Source organism: Xenopus laevis, chromosome 7L, assembly GCF_017654675.1.
Source record: "Xenopus laevis strain J_2021 chromosome 7L, Xenopus_laevis_v10.1, whole genome shotgun sequence".
NCBI classification, from domain to species: domain Eukaryota; kingdom Metazoa; phylum Chordata; class Amphibia; order Anura; family Pipidae; genus Xenopus; species Xenopus laevis.
In genome coordinates, this window is record NC_054383.1 from 76,632,772 (window position 1) to 76,640,911 (window position 8,140).

General features: G+C 40.0%; 1 protein-coding gene across 4 annotated transcripts in view; it reads right to left on the reverse strand.

Annotated features, from left to right (window-relative positions):
- Positions 1-5,727, reverse strand: part of ei24.L (etoposide induced 2.4 L homeolog) — a 21,213-nt gene extending 15,486 nt beyond the window's left edge. For 2 of the 4 annotated variants that reach the window (XM_018225710.2, XM_018225711.2), the window contains exon 1: positions 5,408-5,641. The gene's annotated coding sequence lies outside the window, so the exon portion shown is untranslated. Of the gene's footprint in view, positions 1-5,407 lie in introns of all 4 variants that reach the window. The other 2 variants (XM_018225712.2, XM_018225713.2) reach the window with 2 other exon arrangements.
- Positions 5,728-8,140: the final 2,413 nt, after the last annotated feature.

Genomic DNA, 8,140 nt, shown 5'->3' on the forward strand with positions numbered 1-8,140 from the left:
TGCTCTTGCCCAGGGCAATGAGGTTTAAGCTGAAGGCAGGAAGTCTGATACAGAAGCCCATGTGTACACAATAGAAGGATAGAAATGCTGTGTTTCTTTTGACAGGGGACTCAGAGCAGCACTACTTTGGGGGTTTACTGGTATATTTAGATGGACCTTTCTAATAAGGCTTACTTAGTTTTAACCTTTCCTTCTCCTTTAATCGGTGCACCGGTCTGGGATGTCAGGTAAGTAAATGCGATCACTTGGAGGTGCCTAACTTTTGGCACCCCCAAGCAGGACCACCATCAGAAATCGCAAGGGCCCCATACGACAAATTGCGGTGGGCCCCCTGTGCTGCGCCCACCGCAAACCCCACCTACAGGTCCGCCCCCACACAGTAAAAAAACAAAAAAAATATTGGTGGCTAGGGTTCCCATATTAAAAATAAAAAGATATTGGTGGTCAGGGCCCCCCATAAAAAAAACATTTGTGGCCAGGGGCCCCCCATTAAAAAATATTGGAGGCTAGGACCCCACATGAGAAAAAAAAATTGGTGGCCTAAATTGGTGGCCAGGGCCCCTTAAACGTCCATGCCTTCCCGAAGTCAGCAGCTCTCAAGAAAGATGGGGGGCCCGGCTAATCAAGTAAGTGTGGAGTTGCCAGGCCCCCCTTACCCTCTGGGCCCCCTACAACTCTCCCCCCTGTCCCCCCCTGATGGCGGCCCTGCCCCCAAGTAAAAAGAACTTTCATTCTCCTTTTACAGCAATGCATGTATGTATATATTTAGGGCTCAGCACCCAGACCCAAATTATTTACTGGTAAGTTTTTACTGCTTTAATCAGTTAGGTCTTTATTCTCTATATCTGGGTACTTAGTGCTTCCATTGCCAATGTTTCTGCTATCGGCCCATAAGTGGCAAGACTGAATCAGATACTGTGTTAGTGCCTCAAGAGGAAGAAGGTAAGTTTAGATACGCGACTGAATGAGAATTCCTTAAAGGGCAACTGTGGGCAAAAATAGTATCCAAGTACTTAGAAAAAAAACTGAAACAAATTGAGATGGAATATGAACAACTCACACTTCCATGTTTTTGTGACAAGCAAACTAGTTCTAAAACATAACTTTTCATATATGTTCCAATTACAACATGCTAACCAGACCAACACAGACTCACAGCATATTTAACTCATAGCTGTGCAGGACCATGTCCCTAAAATAAGACATACTTAAAAAAATTGCATAGTGTGGATAGGTGGTGGATACAATCATTCGCTTTATAGAATTCTAATATCCTTATTTTATCACAGCATACTATACGTTTTTACAAGACTAAGGTAGCCATTATTGCCCTCCCTTCAACCCTTCACTTCGTTCGCCCACGTTGGGAAGAGTGGGAGCTATCCCCACCACCTTCCACCTACGCTACCCAATGTGGTTCGCTGTTTATGTCCCTGACGAAGCTATGTAAACAGCTAACACGTTGGGTGGCGTAAGTTTTGTTTCTAAGTACTTTGATAGGTTATTGCAAACTTGCAAAGAAACTGGTGTTGTAAGCAAGTTCTGCTCTACATATTAACAAAAATAGTATCCCCAATAATAGAGCCCACACTCAGGTTGGGGGTAACAGTAGTTTTTTTTTTTTTAAAAACATGGCTCCCTGTGCCAGTGGCCATGCTGTACATAGCAAATGCACATAATGAGCAAGCATTTGCTCATTAGCGCATACATGTCCCAACATGGCAGCTCATACCCGGAGCTCCGTCCTGGAGAGGGTGGCCTAGTGCTGAAAAAAAATGATTGTTACTCCCAACCTGAGTGCGGGTTCTATTAGCCCGCAACTTTGGTTGGGTTAATATCTTTGTGAAAGAAAAAAGAAAAAAAAAAAAAATATCTTTGTCCAACAGGTGCCCTTTAAGGATGAATTCAGGGATTAATTTCGATAGATAATAGGAAGCAATCGAGTGTAATGTGAAGCCTGCTGTTGAGCTTTCATACAGAACGAATCTACCTTTGCCATTTGTGTTTCTTGCCTACCCCAGCTCAACTGAGATAAGCTGCACTATTTCCAGAAAAATCACATCACTTCATCAAGCATTTTCATTGTGTTACATATTCTGAAGCAGAAACAGAATAAGTAAAAAAAATTAGCAGAAAATGGAATAACTTTGATAGCAAAAATGCAATGTGAATATTTAGTATGGAGTGGCCATTTGATGCAGTAGATGATTTGAAGTGTCCATGTCCTACTGCAGTATGGCTCTCTTGTGGGAGGGGAGGAGCTAAAGGGATACATACAGAAACAGCACACATTAAGCTTGTATGCCTATTTAAATCTGTGCAGGTTGTAAAACACTTGAACTTATCAATTTTACATGAATTTGCAAGACTTGGAACAATAATACTGAAACAACTTCTAGGGGCAAATTTACTTAATGTCGAATATCGAGGGTTTTATCACTATTGGTTCGATCGAAGGATTTTAATCCATCGATCGAACGATTTTTGTTAGACCAAAAAAAGATAGCTAAGCCTATGGGGACCTTTCCCATAGGCTAACATTGACTTCGGTAGCTTTTAGGTGGTGAACTAGGGGGTCGAAGTTTTTTTTTTAAAGAGACATCTAATGATTTTTAGTTTGAATTGTTCGATTCGAAGTCGTAGTAGCCCACTTGATGGTCGAAGTAGCCAAAAAAAAACCATTCAAAATTCGAAGGTTTTTTCCTCTATTCCTTCACTCGAGCTAAGTAAATGGGCCCCCTAGACTTCCTACCATACCACATGCTTGCAGTCAAAGGAAAAACCAGATTCATACTAATACCCGTGTTTCCAAATAATATATTGGCAGACAGGTGTCTGGATACTTTTAGCGATTCAGTTTAAAAAGTTTTTTTAAGCACAGTAATCTTCTGGGCAGGTCAGTATTAAATATTATAGGCGTGTCGTTTCAGCTGTGATGCTTTTCTATGCATATTGCAGTAACTCTCTCTAGCAGCATTATTAGAGCTCTAAATAACTCAGTATCAAAGATTTCTGGAGGCATAGAAATGAGATTTGGGGTGGAACCAACATATAATTGTTTTGCATAGGAGCTGTCATTCTGTGGTAGATTGTAAAGTCGACGATGATGCACTGGCACTTGAGTTTAATTTTCAGGTTTTGTATGTGCAATGGGTTAAATCATACTGTCTACCAATACATGATCCCACTTATCACTAACGCTTATAGTGTTAACAAAAAAAATCTGTTTTATGAATAAGACTTGTTTTTTTTCTAACCATATTTATACAGTTAATGATTGTGCCAGATTTTTTTGCATTCATCTTGCCATGTTACCTGTGCTTTAGGATAATGTCAAAATGACACACTGAAGGTTTAAAAGCACCCAAGATCACCTCCTCAGACTCTTATTCAGTTGAATGGGAATCAGAAAGGGAAAGTGCAAACTTTTTCCACCAAAAAAATGGTGGCATTTGCACTTCCTGGAGTTACCCAATAAAATAAATGGGAGCCCTGGGAGGTGCTCTAGTGTAATTGCACACAAGAGATTTGCGGTCTGTGCAGTTCTTACAGGGGAAAAACACAGGAGAATACTAGGATCAGTAATCCCACCAGTGCTCCCATGAAAAGTGGCCAGTGTGAGATTACCGTTATATAATACACAAAAGCCATAAATATCCTGTAAATGATATCCTTATAAACGGTGACTAGTGATGTCATCAGTTATAAAAGGGGAGTAGTGATGTAATTTTTTGTCACATGATTCACTAAAACTTGTGTATTATAATAAATAAAGTACCCCTTGCAGGAAAATATAAGGATATTAGAAGTAACCTTGGAGTTCCATGGAACTCCTCTGTGACTTATAATTTCCTTATGTTTGCAATAGGGGTACTTTATGCACTATATAATATGCAAAATGAATACGATACTGGTTAAACATCGAGATTAAAAATGAAAAGCTCGCCTTAACAAAGCCTAGCACAATGTCACACTAAGCAGAAAAACTACCAATACAAACAGACAAAATGCACTGTGTGCCCACAGACAAGCAGATACCATTCCTTTCAGTCACTGCATCCACAGATTGGCATCTGACTGAACTGGATGTTCTCCCTCCAGGGCTGGTGGAGAAACTGCCATATGTGACATTTTTGTTTTAAAATAGCTCCATGGAAAATATTTACTTTTTTCAGTTGCCTTCTTTTTTTCTATGTTTTTTCCATTATTCTGAAACCCAACTTTTAAAACTGTATTTTATCTCCCCTCCCCATGTTCCCCGTAGCAGCTGAGTAAGCCAGCTCTCTGATGTTCACTACTGTCACAATTTGATACATAAAGGGCAAGAACACATGTTGCAAATAAATGCTTCTCTCATCCTGCGAATTTAAATCATGCAGAAAGAAGCGGATATGCTCTAATCAGCCGCTTCCTGTAGCTAAACTGACAAGCAGGGCCATAGTTATATATAGGCAGCTGAGGGCCAGTGGTGGCAGGTTTAGGTGGGTGGCCCTATCTGATAAATTAAAACATTTTCTAAAAAAAAATAAAATTTGGAAAGATCCTGTGTAAATCCGTCGCCGGAGTTGGTGTGGTAGCAACCAAAGAAAATACAGCGCTGCTGACAGGCACATCATCGGTCCGAGTGCAGCTACACAAAGTGAAGATCTGCCTGTAGCAAATTGTAACAGTTTAGAATTCTGTAACCCATCTTAAGACAGCATTTTTACGACAGGGAGGAAAATAAAAACATTCATTTTTAAAACCCAAATTAATAAACTGTGGATGTATTTTCCCTTTATAACCAAACGTATATGACTTGGGCTGAGGGTTGCCACCTGGCCGGTAAAAATGATGGTTGATCCCAATGTTGTTATTATGGAAAAAAGATAAATATATAGGAAGCCCGGTATTTTTACTTGGGCTTCACCAGCCCTCTGTTTGATTGTTGGCAATATTGTCAATAACAGCACAGAGAATTGCAGAATAAGAATCTAAAACTATAAGTTTGCCTTCATTTGAAATGTCTTCCTAAATTCTTTTGTGGCCTTATGCTAGAAACCATTTATTTCTGTTCCGACACCTAGATCCAAGGCATTCATATTCCTGCCATACTTTAAAAGCAATGGTCAGTTTCCTGTGGATAGTAAACAAGCATACTGGGGTCATTTATCAACACTGGGCAAATTTGCCCATGGGCAGTAACCCATGGCAACCAATCAGATTGCTGAATTCGTTGTTCTACTTGCAGCTAGCTTAAAAAGATAATCACTGATTGGTTGCTATAGGTAACTGCCCATGGGCTAATTTGCCCAGTGTTGACAAATGAGCCCCAGATAAATTATTATTAATGAATATGCCGATGGAAGCAGTCGTCTGGGGCTATGTGGCTTTGGAGTCTTAAGGGGGGCTGCTGTATTGCACTTACTTGGATTATCGCCCTCCTGCTGTCAGTGAGCTGCAGACTTCGAGAGGGAGTTGCTACGGTACCTGCATGTTCTTTCCTCTACACAGCCTTTATACTATACAACAGTTCTGTTTCTAATACAGCCCAGCAGTCCCGATTTCACTAACACAGTCCAGATCGCTACTTACATCTCCAGCAAAACTGTAAACAGCTGGCCCCTAGCATCCTGTCAGAAAATCCGAACCACACAAGTCTCATCACGCGAGACTGGCGTCACGATCCACGCAAGCGCAGTGACTCATCGCGTAGCCGCCTTGTGGGAGTGGCGATCCGCTTAACGTGTTAAAGTATAAGAATAGACTTTTATTTACTACTGCGAGTTCAGACTAGTGACTAAAAATAAAACAAAAGCACCTTTTTCCTGATGAGCAACTTCTCCCAATCTGACCACAAAGCAAAGCGGTTTTGCGCAATCTCGGGCCAAATGAAAATACAACAATGTAAAATGAGGGAAGACTTTAAATCAGAGGATGTTAAATGGGGGTTCTATTAAATTTATGCTTAACAAGTAAAAATCTTATAAATACAGATAAATACTTTGGCTAAATGAGAGCAGGAGTTAAGTCCTTTTACATAAAAGAATACAATTGAAGTGGTAGGTGTTTTCACTGATATCTAGTGGACTACTTTATGTTTTACCTTTAGGGATATTAGGTCATTCACTGAAAGGTTTTAAAGGGATACTGTCATGGGAAACATTTTTTTCCATTTCTCAAAAGAGCAAACAGATTTTTTTATATTCAATTTTGAAATCTGACATGGGGCTAGACATATTGTCAATTTCCCAGCTGCCCCAAGTCATGTGACTTGTGCTCTGATAAACTTTAATCACTCTTTATTGCTGTACTGCAAGTTGGAGTGATATCACCCCTCCCTTTTCCCCCCAGCAGCCAAACAAAAGAACAATGGGAAGGTAACCAGATAACAGCTCCCTAACACAAGATAACAGCTGCCTGGTAGATCGAAGAACAGCACTCAATAGTTAAAACCCATGTCCCACTGAAACACATTCAGTTACATTGAGAAGGAAAAACAGCAGCCTGCCAGAAATAATTTCTCTCCTAAAGTGCAGGCACAAGTCACATGACTGGGGGCAGCTGGGAAATTGACAAAATGTCTAGCCCCATGTAAGATTTCAAAATTTAACATAAAAAAATCTGTTTGCTCTTTTGAGAAATGGATTTTAGTGCAGAACTGTTTTCCGATGACAGGATCCCTTTAAGTTCATGATATAACACATCTTTATACTTTGTCCTTGGGGGTAACAAATCTTCCAGAATTTAGTAATGGGTGGAGGGCACACCAATTCAGCAAATGCTGTAAGTAAACAGTGCAAGAGGTGCAAACATCAAAAGGGTACCCCTACAATGGGTACCCCACAACGTAACAATATATAGATAGGTATGCACACTCAAAAGAAGGCAAGTATGGTATATTTAAAATAAAGTTTTACTTGTTTATGCAAATAATACACACAAAGCCACAATAGTAGGCCTGTATAATACAATACATAAGCTTACATGGTATATACCTAACGTTTAAACATAGCCACAATTACATAACAGTAAACAGTAAGTATTACAATTATACAGCAAGGAGCAGATACACCTACCACCAGTATGGGAATGGCCCCAACGTTTCGGCGTAAGCCTTTGTCAAGGGGATTCTAACAAATCTTCCTCAGGACAAATATGAGATTGTCCTTATAGTAGTCATCCGTGTGTTAAGTGCTTCTCAACAAGCCGCAGTCCCCGGGCCAGACTGCAAGGATTCCAAGTAAATCGAAAAATAGCCGGAGAGCACACCTTTATGTTTTAAAAGTTTTTCATTTTTATTTTGTAGACAATCCTGCACAACATGTTTCGGCTAAAACAGCCGTCATCCATGCACCTGATGAAGGCTGTTGTAGCCAAAACATGTTGTGCAGGATTGTCTGCAAAATAAAAATGAAAACCTTTTAAAACATAAAGGTGTGCTCTCCGGGTATTTTTCGATTTCCTCAGGACAATGTTGGGAACAATATTTTCTGTAAATAAAACTTTTAGTGAAATTGTTAACCAAGGGTTTAACAGCAGGTTCCACACCCCTCAAGCAATTTCTGAAATTGTATACCAATCAAGTTGCCGACTTTTGCTAGGACAGATTTTTGGTCCTGAGCCAGCAGTCCAAATAGCCCTTTTAAAGGTCCCATTGCTGACCCATCTCAATCCTATCATATTAGACTACAACACCAATCCTGGATTGCAGTGGAATGTTTGAGAGTCAACTGCTGGATTGTTATGAAATGCTTGTCCTGTCCTAGTTACGCAGGGTTGCCAGGTCTTATTTTCAAAACCACTTCAAGGGACTTCAAAAATAGCACAATATATGCATTGAAAAAAAAGTCTAAAAAATAAATGACTATGAAAATACGCCTTTTTCAAATTTTTTGCATAAAGAAAAATGGGACAGATTTGCCCGTCATCAGGGGCATAACTACAGAGGGGGCCCAGGAGGTTTAGGGGCCAATAAAGCCATAATACATATACAATTTCAATAAATATTGGTAAAACAAGACAACCTGTACACATTTTTGGTGGTTAGCAGATTTTTGCCCAAAAATTGTCTGAAGTCACTTGAAATGCTTGTCCTGTCCTAGTTATGCAGGGTTGCCAGGTCTTATTTTCAAAACCAGCCAAAGTCAGCCACAAAACC